This window comes from Oryctolagus cuniculus, chromosome 6 (assembly GCF_964237555.1).
Source record: "Oryctolagus cuniculus chromosome 6, mOryCun1.1, whole genome shotgun sequence".
Classification (NCBI taxonomy): domain Eukaryota; kingdom Metazoa; phylum Chordata; class Mammalia; order Lagomorpha; family Leporidae; genus Oryctolagus; species Oryctolagus cuniculus.
In genome coordinates this window covers 131,713,980-131,730,057 of record NC_091437.1, presented here as the reverse complement: position 1 = coordinate 131,730,057, position 16,078 = coordinate 131,713,980, and the positions used below count along the sequence as shown (strand labels likewise).

At 39.1% G+C, this 16,078-nt stretch overlaps 1 protein-coding gene across 3 annotated transcripts in view; it reads right to left on the bottom strand.

The window, feature by feature from the left end:
* Positions 1 to 16,078, bottom strand: part of OXR1 (oxidation resistance 1) — an 825,596-nt gene that overhangs the window by 183,485 nt on the left and 626,033 nt on the right. The window lies entirely within an intron of this gene.

The window sequence follows — 16,078 nt, the reverse complement described above, 5'->3', positions numbered from 1 at the left end:
ACCCATTCTTTCCACTGGGATCTCACTCAAGGAGATCTTTCATTTAGTTTTTTTTTTTTTTTTTTTTTTTTTGCCAGAGTGTCTTGGCTTTCCATGCCTGAAATACTCTCATGGACTTTTCAGCCGGATCCGCATGCTTTTTTTTTTAATAAAATACTTAATTTTAATTAAATTTCAGTGGATTATTCCTTGTCTAATTGCTTCATCAGATTCACAAATGGATACATTTTGATGAGCAAGATTTTCAGAACATTTATAGTTGCCTTGTTTAAGAAAAGACTTGAGAGGCCGGTGCTGTGGTACAATAGGTTAACGCCCTGGCCTGAAGTGCCTGCATCCCATATGGGTGCTGGTTCAAGACCTGGTTGCTCCACTTCCGAGCTCCACTTCCAATCCAGCTCTCTGCTATGGCCTGGGAAAGCAGCAGAAGATGGCCCAAGTCCTTGGGGGCCCTGCACCCATGTGGGAGACCTGGAAGAAGCTCCTGGCTCCTGGCTTCAGATCAGCTCAGCTCTGTCCGTTGCGGCCAATTGGGAAGTGAACCATTGGATGGAAGACCTCTCTTTCTCTCTCTCTCTCTCTCTCTGTGTGTGTAACTCTGACTTTCAAATAAATAAATAAATCTTAAAAAAAAAAAAAGACTTGCACTCAAGATCACTGTCTACTTCAAAGTTTGTATTTACATTATTAAAGTATATTTTAAGGAAGCACAAAAGTATATATGTAGATATCTGGACATCAATTTGCCTTGAAGACAATTGTAAAAACTGAGTGGTAAGTGGGTTATGGATAGGGGATTCAAGAGTGTTTTGTTTCCTTGTAGAGTTTCTCTGCTTTTTATTTGTACTTTTAATATAAAGCTCTATAATTTAGTAGATTACTTGTTATGAGGTTGAATGACAAACATGTTCTATATTTTATACAGAGTTAGATTCTAGTGCCCCTGGAGAAGTTCTAGGTGATCTGATTCCACTGCAGCTACAGATGATAGACATGTCCATGAATATCCCTCAAGCTTACACAGCTCCTTTGTTGAGACGTGAGCTCATGCTGGAACACGATTCTCCATGACTCTTTCCTCACAGCTGACTGGATGATGGGATCACCTGACTTTGACTCAATGGCTGCTCTTCTATGGGCAGATATTCTGGTCAGTGAGATAACTCTCTAACATTGAAATCAAGAGGTAGATTCCAGAACTCAAAACCATGCAGAATTGGAGGCAGACTGAGGTATAAGAGTAAAAGTCATTTGTGAGCTAACAGATGAGGAGAGAAACAAGTCTCTAGATAGGAAAATTAAAAGACCTTCTGAGAAATGTGGAAGGGCAAAGACCTTGGGGAAAAAGGAAAATGATCCAAGTTTGGCTCCTGACTTTCCATGACTGAGTCCCATGGCTGGGAATACTGGCCTGTGGATGTCTATGCAGCTGCATGCCTGATCGTTACCATCTGTATCTTTTTAGGGATTTATTGGGTTAGGTTTAATTTCTTGTGATTTAGAGAGTTTTGACTAAAAAGAACAATACTATTTAAAGAAAAACATCCTGCTGGACAACTTATATTTTTTCCCTCATAGGACCACCATTAAAGTTATGAAAAAATATATTATTCTTATATTGTAGACAATGAAAAAGAAAACAGGAAGGTTTTGGCCAACATTGTATAGTTTTTGTCCAATGCTAGCAGCACTGTTTTTTTTTTTTTTTTTTTTTATCCAGCACTGGGATTTCTGACTCAGGACTGTGCGTTGTATACTACGCATCCACCACCATCACATCTATAGAGATGTACAACAAACATAAATGCTTCCTGTCTTCCTCCTAACTAATAACATGTCCAGAATCTCTCTATGTTCTTATCCCTAGTGGAGCTTTCTTATCCCTGACACAATGGTTCCAAAGCTGCCATTAGAGGAGGCCTCACCTCAGATCTGTAAATCTGATGGTATTGCACACAGGGCATGAGGAACTTAGATCACTAAGTGAATTTTTCTGAGTATGGACTATCTTAAAGAAGCACAGGCTTTTCAGGTAATCTCTAAGCATACTGAGGGGGTGGATCACGGCTGTGCCTGGCCCATATTGAAAACTTGAATATCTGGAGTGTGACAGTTAATTCTGACAACTTGTCTGGGTTTTAATGTTTGGTAAAACACCAGTCTAGATGTTGCTATGGTGGCAGGTTTTTCGCACGGTGGTTGTCACTCACATTGCATATCAGGGTACTTGGTTCAGGTCCTGGTTTCTCCACTTATGATCCATCTTCCTGATAATGCACACTCTGGGAGGCAGCAGATGGTGGCTCAAAAACATGAGTTCCTGGTGCTGGTGTTGTAGTGTTAATGGATAAAGTCACCACCTGTGATGTCGGCATCTAATATGGGTGCCGGTTAGAGTCTTGGCTCCTCTATTTCCAATCCAGCTCCCTGCTGATGCATCTGGGAAAGCAGCAGAATATGGCCCAAGTGCTTGGGGCCCTGTACCCATGTGGGAGGCTGGAAAAAGCTCCTGTCTCCTGGTTTCAGATCGGCCCAGCTCCTGCTGTTGGGCCATTTGGGGAGTGAACCAGGGGATGGGAGATTTCTCTCTCTGCCTCTCCCTCTCTCTGTAACTCTATATTTAAAATAATTAAAATAAATCTTAAAAGTAGTGATTTCCTACAGTTCATGTAAGATCCCTGTGCAGAGGTTAGGCTTCTAACTTTGGCATTGCCCAGCCCTGACTGTTGTGGGCATTTGGGCAATGAACGAGCAGATGGAAGATCTCTGTCTTTATGTCTTGTTCTCTGCCTTTCAAGTAACATGAAAATAAATAGATTTTGCTACGATGGCAGTTTTTTTAGATATGGTAACTAAATTATTGGGCTTTGAGTAGAGCTGATTACTCTCTATAATGTGAACAGGTGTTACCCAATCACTAGAAGGCCTGGAAAGACTGAGATTTCCTGAAGAAGAAGGAATTTGGCCTCATGACTGAAACAGAGACACCCTGGCTTGGGTTTCTAGCCTGTCTTGCCTGCCCTGTGGAATCTGAGCTTAAGACAACATCAACTTTTACCTGCATTTCCAGCAGTGTACCTGTCATGTGGATTTCAAACTTGCCAACTCCCACAATTATGTAAGCCAGTTTCTTAAAATAAATCTGTATGTACCTTTCTATGTATCTATTCATCTATGACCTCAAATATCTAGAGATCTATAAGGGATAAATGGATGGACAGATAGGTATTACATATTGCATATATAATATACATAATATGTAATATATAACATATATAGTCTATTTTATGTTTATCTCTATCTTTATATCTTTATCTATACACCCTATTGATTCTATTCCTCTGAAAAAAACTTAATATGGAATGCTTGTTGAGGTTGTTGGGGGTAGGATAATTTGATTCAGGAGATGCTAAAGAAAAAAAATTATAATTTCAAATATCCATCCAGTCTTTTGTGAAGGTAAGAATGGAGATCCTGAGTGGATAGCATTTTGAGAAGTATATTAATTAGTTATTTAAATTGTTTTTTAATTAATTTATTTATTTGAAAGGGAGAGTTATATAGAGAGAAAGGGGTGGTACAGTGGCAGGAGAGAGAGAGATCTTCCATTGCACCCATATAGAATGCTGATGTCGTAGGCAGTAGCTTAACCAGCTGCACCAGAATGCTGCCCTGAGGTATTGAAAATTGAATGCATGATGAGAGCCTAAGCCTAGACTGAGATGCGGAATACAGAGCTAAAGAACTGTACAATCTGCCCAGGTTGGGGAAATTTTGAGAGAGCTACAAATAAGGTGGAAGTTAACAAACAATTTGTGGGGTGGTGCTGTCATGTAGCAGGTTAGGCTGTTGCCTACAGTGCTGGCGTCCCATATGGGCACCAGCTGAAGTCCTGGCTGCTCCACTTCTGATCCAGCTTCCTACAAATGCACCTGGGAAAGCAGCAGAAGCTCAAGTCCTTGGGCCTCTGCACCTACGTGGAAGACCCGGAAGAAGCTCCTGGTTCCTGGCTTCAGCCTGGCCTAGCCCTGGCCACTGCAGTCATTTGGGGAGGGAACCAGCAGATAGAGGACTTCTCTCTCTCTCTGCCTCTGCCTCTCTTTAACTCTTTCAAATAAATAAATTAATAAAAAAAAAAACACAATTTGCAAAAGAGAAGCTAAAGGTCCAACAACAGGACAAGGGGCCTGAGTCTGAGTAAGAACTCTCCTGAGGTAGGGAATTATCAATAAATCCCTGGGTACAGTGGTGTCTGATAATGCATTTGAATTGCCTCTTACTGTTGCAGTCACCTTCAGCGCTACCCACCCTTTAACCTCCCATTCCGTGTGTCATATTTCATAACATTGTTTTAGTTGTGCTTTAGAAGCCCAAAGGAAAGAAGTGAGCTTTCCGTCTTGAAGCAAAGCTGGCCAGCGAGTAAAGTTCTGCACTCACCAGGCCGCTTAGTGCTGAGCAATGATGACAGACGTCAAGGGCAGAGAAGCAGGTACAGCCCAGAGCCAATGACAGCTCAGAGTAGGGAGAAGATTAATTTGTCTCTTCTGGAGGAAATACAGCTAGAAAGACATCAGACTAAGGATTATGAGCAGTAGCTGAAAGTAAGAGTTAGGAATTACATAATCCTGGAGTGAGATCATACCTTCACTGTTTACCAAGGGGTGATCCTGGGCAAGTTAACTCTTTGAGTATCAGCTTCCCTACTTAAAAGTTGAATAATTTGGAAAAAAAAAAACTCTTTAAGTCTTTAAATAGGCAGCACATGTAAAACATGTGACAGACAACTTGACTCAGCATACAGGAAAAATTCAAATAGTAGTCATTATCATCAATAGTAAGCAAAAGCGTGTGGGCCTTGTAATGTGGTTTGCAAATGCCAATTAATAAATGGCCTATGCCCTTGGTGCTAAGTTGAAAAGATTTTCTTTCCCACTGAAAGCCAAACATCCTGACTTCATAGCAACAGGGATCTTTATTTTTACCCTTTGCCCACAGGAGTCATGGTTTTTTGACACTGTTTTCCAGATACATTAGAGTGTATTCAAAAATATATTTAGAAGGTGGTTTGGGTTTTTAGAAAAGTACAATTGACAGGAGGACAACTGCTACAGCATACTTTTAGTACCCAGTATATACCTGCTTTTAAAAAATCTTTCCATTTGATTTCTGCACGTGTTTAGGTGGCTTTTGTTTATTCTTGGCCTTTAAAGAAATTTCAACTAATTCCTTTGAGAAATGCAAATCAAAACCACAATGAGGTTTCACCTCACTCCAGTTAAAACGGCCCACATACAGAAATCAACAGAGGCCGGCGCTGTTGCTTAGAGGGTAAAACCGCTGGAGGCACCCTAAATGGGCACTGGTTCAAGTTCTGGCTATTCCACTTCTGATCTAGCGCTCTGCTTTGGCCCCGGGGAAAGCAGTAGAAGATGGCCCAAGCCCTTGGGCCCCTGCACCTGTGTGGAAAACTCAGAAGAAGCTCCAGGCTCCTGGCTTCGGATTGGCACAGTGCACCACTCCATTTGTTGTGGCCATCTGGGGAGTGAATCACTGGAAGGAAGATTCTCTCTCTCTCTCTCTGCCTCTCTGTAACTCTGCCTTTCAAATAAATAAATAAATCTTAAAAAAAAAAAAAAAGAAATTAGCAAACAACAAAAACTGGAGAAAATCTGGGGAAAAAGCTACCTTGATAACACCGTTGGTGGGAATGTAAACGGGTACAACCACTGTGGAAGACAGTATGGATACACCTCAGAAATCTAAATGTAGATCTACCATATGATCCAGCCATCCCACTCTTGGGAATTTACCCAAACCAAAACAAATCAGTATATGGAAGAGTTATCTGAACCCCCACGTTCCCTGCAGCACAATTCACAATTCACAACAGCCAAGATACGGAATCAACCCAGATGTCCAGCAAGTGATGCCTGGATAAAGAAATATGGAATATATACCCTATGTAGTACTACTCAGCTGTAAATAAAAAGAATGAAATCCTTTCTATTGCAACATGATGGTTGCAATTCGAATCCATTATGCTTAGTGAAATAAGCCAGTCCTAAAAAGACAGATATATGTTTTCCCTGATCAGAGATAATGAATACAGTACCTGAAATACAATGTATTGAAGTGAAATAGACATTTTGATAACCAATGATCATTAATAGCCTTTGTCTTTTTCATTGAGGAACAATATTTTATTTTGCTTTGTTTTGTTTTCTCTTCAGACTATTTTTGAGCTCTTTTACTTAGGGTAGTATTAATTATACAAGCATTAAGTGTACTAAAAAAAGATCATTGTAAAAATTAAGAATAAGAATATGAGAGGGAGGGGGAGGAAGGGTTGGAGAATGGGAGGGGTGGGATGGGAGGAAGTGCCCCTATGTTCTTATAACAGTAAAAGGAAATATATGAAACTTATATAAAATATATATTAAAAAGAATACCAGAACAAAAAGCTTTAAAATAAAATTTAAAGCTCTGTGAAATCTTTCTTTTTACGGAGAATTATATGCTCAAAATCACATGTTTGGGCAATACAGAAAAGTAATAAGAATAAAATATCAAATGCTCTCTCGGCGTCTATTGAGATAATCATATGGTTTTTCTTCTGCAGTCTGTTAATGTGGTGTATCACATTGATTGTTTTGCGCACATTAAACCATCCCTGCATACCAGGGATAAATCCCACTTGGTCTGGGTGGATGATCCTTCTGATGCACTGTTGCATTCTATTGGCGAGAATTTTATTGAGGATTTCTGCATCTATGTTCATCAGGGACATTGGTCTGTAATTCTCTCTCAATGCTGCATCTTTTTCCGGCTTAGGAATTAAGGTGATGCTGGCTTCATAGAAAGAACCTGGGAGGACTCCCTCTTTTTCGATTGTTCTGAATAGTTTGAGAAGAATTGGAGTCAGTTCTTCTTTAAATGTCTGGTAGAATTCAGCAGTGAATCCGTTTGGTCCTGGGCTTTTCTCTGTTGGGAGGGCCTTTATTACTGTTTCAATTTCTGTCTCAGTTATGGGTCTGTTTAGGTTTTCTGTGTCTTCCTGGTTCAATTTAGGTAGGTTGCATGTGTCCAGGAATCTATCAATTTCTGATAGGTTTCCCTGTTTGCTGGCATACAAGTCCTTGTAGTAATTTCTGATGATTCTCTTTATTTCTGTGGTGTCCGTTGTTACGTTTCCTTTTTCATCTCTGATTTTATTGATTTGGGTCTTTTCTCTTCTTTTTTTAGTTAGTTGGGCCAATGGGGTGTCAATTTTGTTTATTTTTTCAAAATACCAGCTCCTCGTTTGGCTGATTTTTTGTAATGTTTTTTGCATTCAATCCTGTTGATTTCTTCTCTGATTTTAATTATTTCTCTTCTCCTACTAGATTTGGGTCTGGCTTGCTGTAGATTTTCTAGATCCTTGAGGTGTATTGAAAGCTCATCTATTTGGTGCCTTTCCAGTTTCTTGATGTAGGCACCTATTGATATAAACTTTCCTCTTAACACTGCTTTTGCTGTGTCCCATAAGTTTTGGTATGTTGTGCTGTTATCCTCATTTACTTCCAGAAAATTTTTGATTTCTCTTTTAATTTCTTCTATGACCCACTGTTCATCCAGGAGCATGCTGTTCAATCTCCATGTGTTTGTGTATGCTCTAGGGATTCCTGAGTTGCTAATTTCCAACTTCATTCCTTTATGGTGTGAGAAGCTGCATGGTATGATTCTAATTCTTTTGAATTTGCTGAGACTTGCTTTATGGCCTAGTATGTGGTCAATCCTAGAGAAGGTTCCATGTACTGCTGAGAAGAATGTGAAGTCTGTAGATGTAGGGTTGAAAGTTCTGTATATATCTGTTAGATCCATTTGGGCTATAGTGTCATTTAAATCTACTGTATCCTTGTTGATCTTCTGTCCTGTTGATCTGTCTATTTCTGAGAGTGGAGTATTGAAGTCCCCCAGTACTATTGTATTGGGGTCTAAGTCTCCCTTTAAGTCCCTTAACAAATCTTTTAGATAAACTGGTGCCCTGTAGTTAGGTGCATATACATTGATAATTGTTATATCTTCTTGTTGTATTGATCCCCCAATCATCATACAGTGTCCCTCTCTGTCTCTCTTAACAGTTTTTGTGGTAAAGTTTATGTTGTCCAATATTAAGATGGCTACGCCCGCTCTTTTTTCATTTCTGTTGGCATGGTATATCTTTTTCCAGCCTTTCACTTTCAGTCTGCATGGATCCTTGTTGGAAAGATGTGTTTCTTGTAAGCAGCAAATAGATGGGTTTTGTTCCTTAACCCAATCAGCCAATCTGTGTCATTTAACTGGACAGTTCAGGCCATTAACGTTCAATGTGACTAATGATAAGTGGTAACTTTGCCCTGCCGTTTGCCAAAGATAAGTTCTAATATATGCTTTGAATTCCCTGTGATCTTTTGCTATGAGGTTTCCTTCCTTTACCTTCTTTCATATTGATGACCGTGTTTCTGTGTTTCTGTGTGTAACACATCTTTAAACATCTTTTGCAGGGCTGGACGAGTGGCGACAAATTCTTTCAATTTCTGTTTGCTATGAAAAGTCTTTATTTCACCTTCATTCACAAATGATAGCCTTGCAGGATATAATATTCTGGGGTGGCAGTTTTTCTCTCTTAGTACCTGGGCTATATCTCGCCATTCCCTCCTAGCTTGTAGGGTTTCTGATGAGAAGTCAGCTGTGAGTCTGATTGGAGATCCTCTGAGAGTAATCTGACGTTTCTCTCTTGCACATTTTAGGATCTTTTCTTTATGTTTCACTGTGGAGAGTTTAATTACAACGTGTTGTGGTGAGGATCTCTTTTGGTCGTGTTTATTAGGGGTTCTGTGAGCTTCCTGTACTAGGATTTCTCTGTCCTTCTCCAAACCTGGAAATTTTCTGCTAATATCTCACTAAAAAGGCCTTCTAATCCTTTCTCCCTCTCCATGCCTTCAAGAACTCCTAGAACCTGAATGTTGGGTTTTTAAATAGTATCCTGAAGATTCCCGACAATATGTTTTAGATTTCTAATTTCCTCTTCTTTTCTTTGGTCTGACTGTATCCTTTCCTGTTCTCTGTCTTCTAAGTCCGATATTCTCTCTTCTGCTTCACCCATTCTGTTTGTAAGGCTCTCTATTGTGTTTTTCATTTGATCTATTGAATTCTTCACTTCATTATGATTTCTCCTCAATATCACAGTTTCCTGTTGTACTAGTTGTTTCGTTTTATTTTGATTCCTCCTTAATATTTCATTTTCACGAGAGAGATTTTCTATCTTGTCCATTAAGGATTTCTGTAGTTCAAGAATTTCTTTTTGAGAACTTCTTAATGTTCTTATCAATTTTTTGAGATCTGCTTCTTGCATTTCTTCTATCTCATCATCTTCATAATCTTGAATTGGGGTGTCTTTTTCATTTGGGGGCGTCATGGTGACTTCCTTGTTTTTATTACCTCGGTTTTTGCGTTTGTTATTTGGCATATTGGAGATATTTGGTTTCTTCACTGTGGTGCTTTTTCTTGTTACACTGTGACTCTAGATTAAGTGGACTGTCTGTTTTTGATGGAGCCTTAGAGGCTTGAGATGGGTGTGGCCTGAGAGCTCTGTTTGGTGTGCCAAAGGTGACACTCCCAGGTTAGGCGTGGTGGATCTCTCTCTCTTTCTTTCTTTTTTTGATTCAAAAGGGAAGTAATTCCACACAGCTGAACGAAGTTGGAGGTAGTTAGCAGGCAAATGATATACCCACAGGAGCCAGAGATCGGAAGCTCTTTCCCAAGGACCCCACAGGGAATCTGTTTGGCCCTCAGAGTGGGCTCAATTCTCCTTCAGTCTCCCACTGGGTTGCCAAAGTTACGGAATTGTAGCGTCTCTGGAGAGTACTCATGTGAATTCCGTGAGAGCATTTGATAAAATACAACACCTTTTCATGATGTAAACTCTAAGCAAACTGGGTTTGGAAGGAACATTCCTCAATAAAATCAAAGCAATCTATGAAAAACCCGCAGCCAACATCCTATTGAATGGGGAAAAGTTGGAAGCATTTCCACTGAGATCTGGTACCAGACAGGGATGCCCACTCTCGCCACTGCTATTCAATATAGTTCTGGAAGTTCTAGCCAGAGCTATTAGGCAAGAAAAAGAAATTAAAGGGATACAAATTGGGAAGGAAGAACTCAAACTATCCCTCTTTGCAGATGACATGATTCTTTATTTAGGGGACCCAAAGAACTCTACTAAGAGACTATTGGAACTCATAGAAGAGTTTGGCAAAGTAGCAGGCTATAAAATCAATGCACAAAAATCAACAGCCTTTGTATACACAGGCAATGCCATGGCTGAGGAAGAACTTCTAAGATCAATCCCATTCACAATAGCTACAAAAAAAAATCAAATACCTTGGAATAAACTTAACCAAGGACGTTAAAGATCTCTACGATGAAAATTACAAAACCCTAAAGAAAGAAATAGAAGAGGATACCAAAAAATGGAAAAATCTTCCATGCTCACGGATTGGAAGAATCAATATCATCAAAATGTCCATTCTCCCAAAAGCAATTTATAGATTCAATGCAATCCCAATCAAGATACCGAAGACCTTCTTCTCAGACCTGGAAAAACTGGTGCTGAAATTTATATGGAGGCACAAGAGACCTTTAATAGCTAAAGCAATCTTGTACAACAAAAACAAAGCCGGAGGCATCACAATACCAGATTTCAGGACATACTACAGGGCAGTTGTAATCAAAACAGCATGGTACTGGTACAGAAACAGATGGATAGACCAATGGAACAGAACTGAAACACCAGAAATCAACCCAAACATCTACAGCCAACTTATATTTGATCAAGGATCTAAAACCAATTCCTGGAGCAAGGACAGTCTATTCAATAAATGGTGCTGGGAAAACTGGATTTCCACATGCAGAATCATGAAGCAAGACCCCTACCTTACACCTTACACAAAAATCCACTCAACATGGATTAAAGACCTAAATCTATGACCTGACACCATCAAGTTATTATAGAGCATTGGAGAAACCCTTCAAGATATTGGCACAGGCAAAGAGTTTCTGGAAAAGACCCGGGAGGCACAGGCAGTCAAAGCCAAAATCAACTATTGGGATTGCATCAAATTGAGAAGTTTCTGTACTGCAAAAGAAACAGTCAGGAGAGTGAAGAGACAACCGACAGAATGGGAAAAAATATTTGCAAACTATGTAACAGATAAAGGGTTAATAACCAGAATCTACAAAGAGATCAAGAAACTCCACAAAAACAAAACCAACAACCCACTTAAGAGATGGGCCAAGGACCTCAATAGACATTGTTCAAAAGAGGACATCCAAATGGCCAACAGGCACATGAAAAAATGTTCAAGGTCACTAGCAATCAGGGAAATGCAAATCAAAACCACAATGAGGTTTCACCTCACCCTGGTTAGAATGGCTCACATGCAGAAATCTACCAAAAACATATGCTGGCGAGGATGTGGGGAAAAGGGGACACTAACCACTGTTGGTGGGAATGCAAACTGGTCAAGCCACTATGGAAGTCAGTCTGGAGATTCCTCAGAAACCTGAAGATAACCCTACTGTTCGACCCAGCCATCCCACTCCTTGGAAATTACCAAAGGAAATGAAATTGGCAAACAAAAAGGCTGTCTGCACCCTAATGTTTATTGCAGCTCAAATCACAATAGCCAAGACCTGGAACCAACCTAAATGCCCATCAACGGTAGACTGGATAAAGAAATTATGGGATATGTACTCTTTAGAATACTATACCGCAGTAAGAAACAACGAAATCCAGTCATTTGCAACAAAATGGAGGAATCTGGAACACATCATGCTGAGTGAAATAAGCCAGTCCCAAAGGGAAAAATACCATATGTTGTCCCTGATCGGTGACAACTGACTGAACACCAAAAAGGAAACCTGTTGAAGTGAAATCGACACTATGAGAAACGGTGACTTGATCAGGATAACCCTGACTGTTAATGAACAACTTAATACATTTTCCCTCTTAGTAGTTTTTTTTGTCTGTTCTACTTAATATGACTGGTTTAATTCTGTAATTAATACACAGTTATTCTTAAGTGTTGAAATTTAACTGAAATGTGATCCCTGTTAAACATAAGAGTGGGAATAAGAGAGGGAAGAGATGTACAATTTGGGACATGCTCAAGCTGACTTGCCCCAAATGGTAGAGTTAGAAACATACCAGGGGACTCCAATTCAATCCCATCAAGATGGCATGTACCAATGCCATTTCACTAGTCCAAGTGATCAATTTCAGTTCACAATTGATCATAATGAAAGGACTAAGAGTCAAAGGGAGCACATAAACAAGTCTAGTACCTGCTAATACTAACCGACAGAATAAATAAAGGGGAGAGTGATCCAACATGGGAAGCGAGATACTCAGCAGACTCATAGAATGGCGGAGGTCCTAAACAGCACTCTGGGCTCAGAATCAGCCCTAAAGGCATTCGGATCTGGCTGAAAAGCCCATGAGAGTATTTCAGGCATGGAAAGCCAAGACACTCTGGCAAAAAAAAAAAAAAAAAAAACAAAAAAACAAAAAACCATCAAACACCTAAATGAAAGATCTCTGTGAGTGAGATTCCAGTGGAAAGAACAGATCTTCAAAGAAGGAGGTACCTTTCTCTGAAGGGAGGAGAGAACCTCCACTTTGACTATGACCTTGTCTAAACAAGATAAGAGTCGGAGAACTCAAGGGGCTTCCATAGCCTTGGAAACTCACAACTGGTGCATAGGGAGATTACTGATGCCATAAACAGGAGTGCCAATTTGTAAAGTCAACAACAGGAGTCACTGTGCACTTACTCCTCATGTAGGATCTCTGTCCTTAATGTGCTGTACATTGAGACTTAATGCTATAACGAGTACTCAAGCAGTATATTTCACTTTGTGTTTCTATGGGGGTGCAAACTGTTGAAAGCTTTACTTAATGTATACTAAACTGATCTTCTGTAAAAAAAAAAAAGAAGAAATTATCAATTCCCAACTTGACTCTCACTGGGATTAAACATGACAATAGGTCTGATCTGATTTCATCATCATTTAAAAAATCATCTATTATTTTTCACTTTATGTTTCTGTGTGGGAGCAAACTGTGGAAATCTTTACTTAATGTATGCTAAACTGATCTTCTGTATATAAAGAGAATCGAAAATGAATCTTGATGTGAATGGAAGGGGAGAGGGATTGGGAAAGGGGAGGGTTGCGGGTGGGAGGGACGTTATGGGGGGAAGCCATTGTAATCCATAAGCCGTACTTTGGAAATTTATATTCATTAAATAAAAGTTTAAAAAAAAGAATAAAATAACAATCAGCTATCACTACTCAGAGGGAACTATTATTGGATAACACCTCTTATATTATGAACAAACTTCTAGTTACTGATGCTTGAAATATGTCATTTAGATTTTTATGTCACAGTTTTATCTAAAAAAGGATGGTAGTATCAACTAGAAAATGATGCTTTAAAAATACAGAAAAACATGAAAAATTGTAATGACTTTTTTTTAGGAGGAAAGATGATGGCAGATGAGGAAAACATCAAAGCTGACTGGTTTGACACAAGAGGTCTTCAAAAAGTTCATGGAAAATGAATGTTATAAAAAATTATGCATGGGTTTCAAAAACGCTTTTGAACCAAAGTAAACTTATCTTTCAATATCATCTTTCTATGAACTTTTTGAAGTCCCCATGTATAATTTCAGGAGACACCAAACAGAATGCCCCTATTATTGTAGAGGACTTTGGATTCTATGGCATCATTCTCTCTCCCCGTGGTGCTTACTAATGACAGACCTTGACTTGGGCTGATATATTTCAGATATGGTGAGAAAGGTCACATCAGAAAAGGAAAACAAGAAATCAAAGCAGACATTCAGGATACAAGGGCTATGATAAATTCATTAATAGAGAGGTAAATTTTTTTCCACCCTTAAATCACAATTATACTTTATAAATAATAATACCCAGTGAAGAAAGCAAGATTCTGTGGCCATCTTATATATGGAGGAAACGTTAATGAAGACCAACTTTCTAAAGGATAAAATGATTTATCTGCATAAATATTTAAATAACAAGAATATTGACTAAGACAATATTCATAAGGGAAAAATGAAAATAGATTAACTGTCCAATAACAGAATAAGGACTTGTTAAGTTCTTAAAAATTTCACACAGAGGATTATTTTTCAATCATTAGCATTCGTGTTTGTACTGTGAAATGGAAAATAAAGTAAAATGAAGAAATATACTATCATCCTAATTTTTATAATATAGTCACATTATATATATATATACACATATATATATATGTATACAGACTATAACTGCTGACTTGATGAAATATATTTGTAAAACTTAACACCATCTTGTGCCACCTACTCCACAGGTGAAAGTGTTCCTCCCTTATGCTTTCAATTTTCTCTGTAACCCACCAAATTCAATTTACCAGCTATCACTGTATCACATCCAAAATGCATCTGAAATCTGCCTACTTCTTTCCACCCCTACTGTCAGAGTCCTCTCCAAGCTACCATTATCTTTGCCTGGACCGTGACAGGGACCCACTGTTGTCCTTTTTCAGCCAGTTTCATCACAGGGAGGTCACATCATTCCACTGAGTTTTCTATTGCTGTGAAACCAATTCCCATAACTTTAGTGATTTAGAAACAAGAATTTACTATTCATAATTTATTTTGCCCCATTTGTGTGGGTCAGAAGTGCAGCCACAGCTTTGCTGGATTATGTGGTTAGGGCCTCACCAGCTGAAACCAAGGTTTTGGCGCAGGCGGCAGTATCATCTAAGTTTATTTCAGAGTCACTGGTTGGCATAATTCATTTCTTTTTGGTCATAGCACTGAAGCCCTCAGCAACCCAAGTCTGTTCATCTTTCTTTACATGCATTTTGCTTCTTCAAACCAACAGAAAAGTCAGCTTGCTGCTTTGAATCTCTGACTTCTGTCTCTGACTACCAGACGCTCTTTAAAGAACTCACTTGATTAAATCAGCCCACCAAGGAGAACTCGAATCCCTCCGAAATAACCTAAAATCCAACCAACTGTACACATTAATTAACTTATAAAATCCCCTTACCCCGCGACCCAAAAGATAACTTGATCATGAGAGTGACAGCTTCTTACGCAAGAAGAAGATGACACAGAGAATGTATAAGAGGACTTCAAACAGAAGGAAGAAAATGGAATTTAAAAATAGTTATTTTGGTGTGCAAACATTCTAAATCCATGCATACAAGCAGTCTTCAAGAAGGTCATGGAAAATGCATATAATGAAACAATGAAGTATTTTTTGGCCAAAATAAACTTATCTTTTAATTCCATTTTCAATGAAATTTTTGAAGTTACACACTTGTATACTGGAGGATGGGACTCTTGAAAGCTGCTGTGGACTTCCTATTTGTGACCCCCAAAGTTCCTATGTTGAAACCCTCAACAGGACGGTACTGGTACTGGTAAGTGGGGCCTTCGTGGGGCAATTAGGCTTAGGTTAGGTTAGTAGAACCTCATGATGAGATTAGTGCCCCACGACTACAGCAGATGAAAGGACCAGAGCTCTCTCTCAAGACAAAAGGAAAAGACGGCCATTGGAAAACTAGGAAAAGTGCCCTTAGCAGCCAGTGGATCTATCTGTGCCTTGATCTTGAACTTTCCAGGGTCCACTGAAATGAGAAATAAACGTGTGTTGCTTAAGGCACCCAATCTGTGGTGTTCTATAAGAGCAGTCTGAATGGAATTCTGACTACTCTACTTCCCATCCTATATCATTCTTGTCTCTAGATGACAGTGTCTTGAATACTGAATTTCCTTTCAATGTTTTCTGTTTTCTGGGTTTCTGTGTTAGTGCTCTCCTTGTGAACACAGTACTCTAAGACTGTGCTATTCTTCTGCTTAAAAACCTTTCAGTGGTTTCTCATTATATTATTAGAAATGTCTAAGCTCCTAGTGCATTAAAGTCCCTGCCCAACTCTCCAAACTTTATTTCCTTCAGAGAACTTTCTATAAAAAAATTTGTTTAA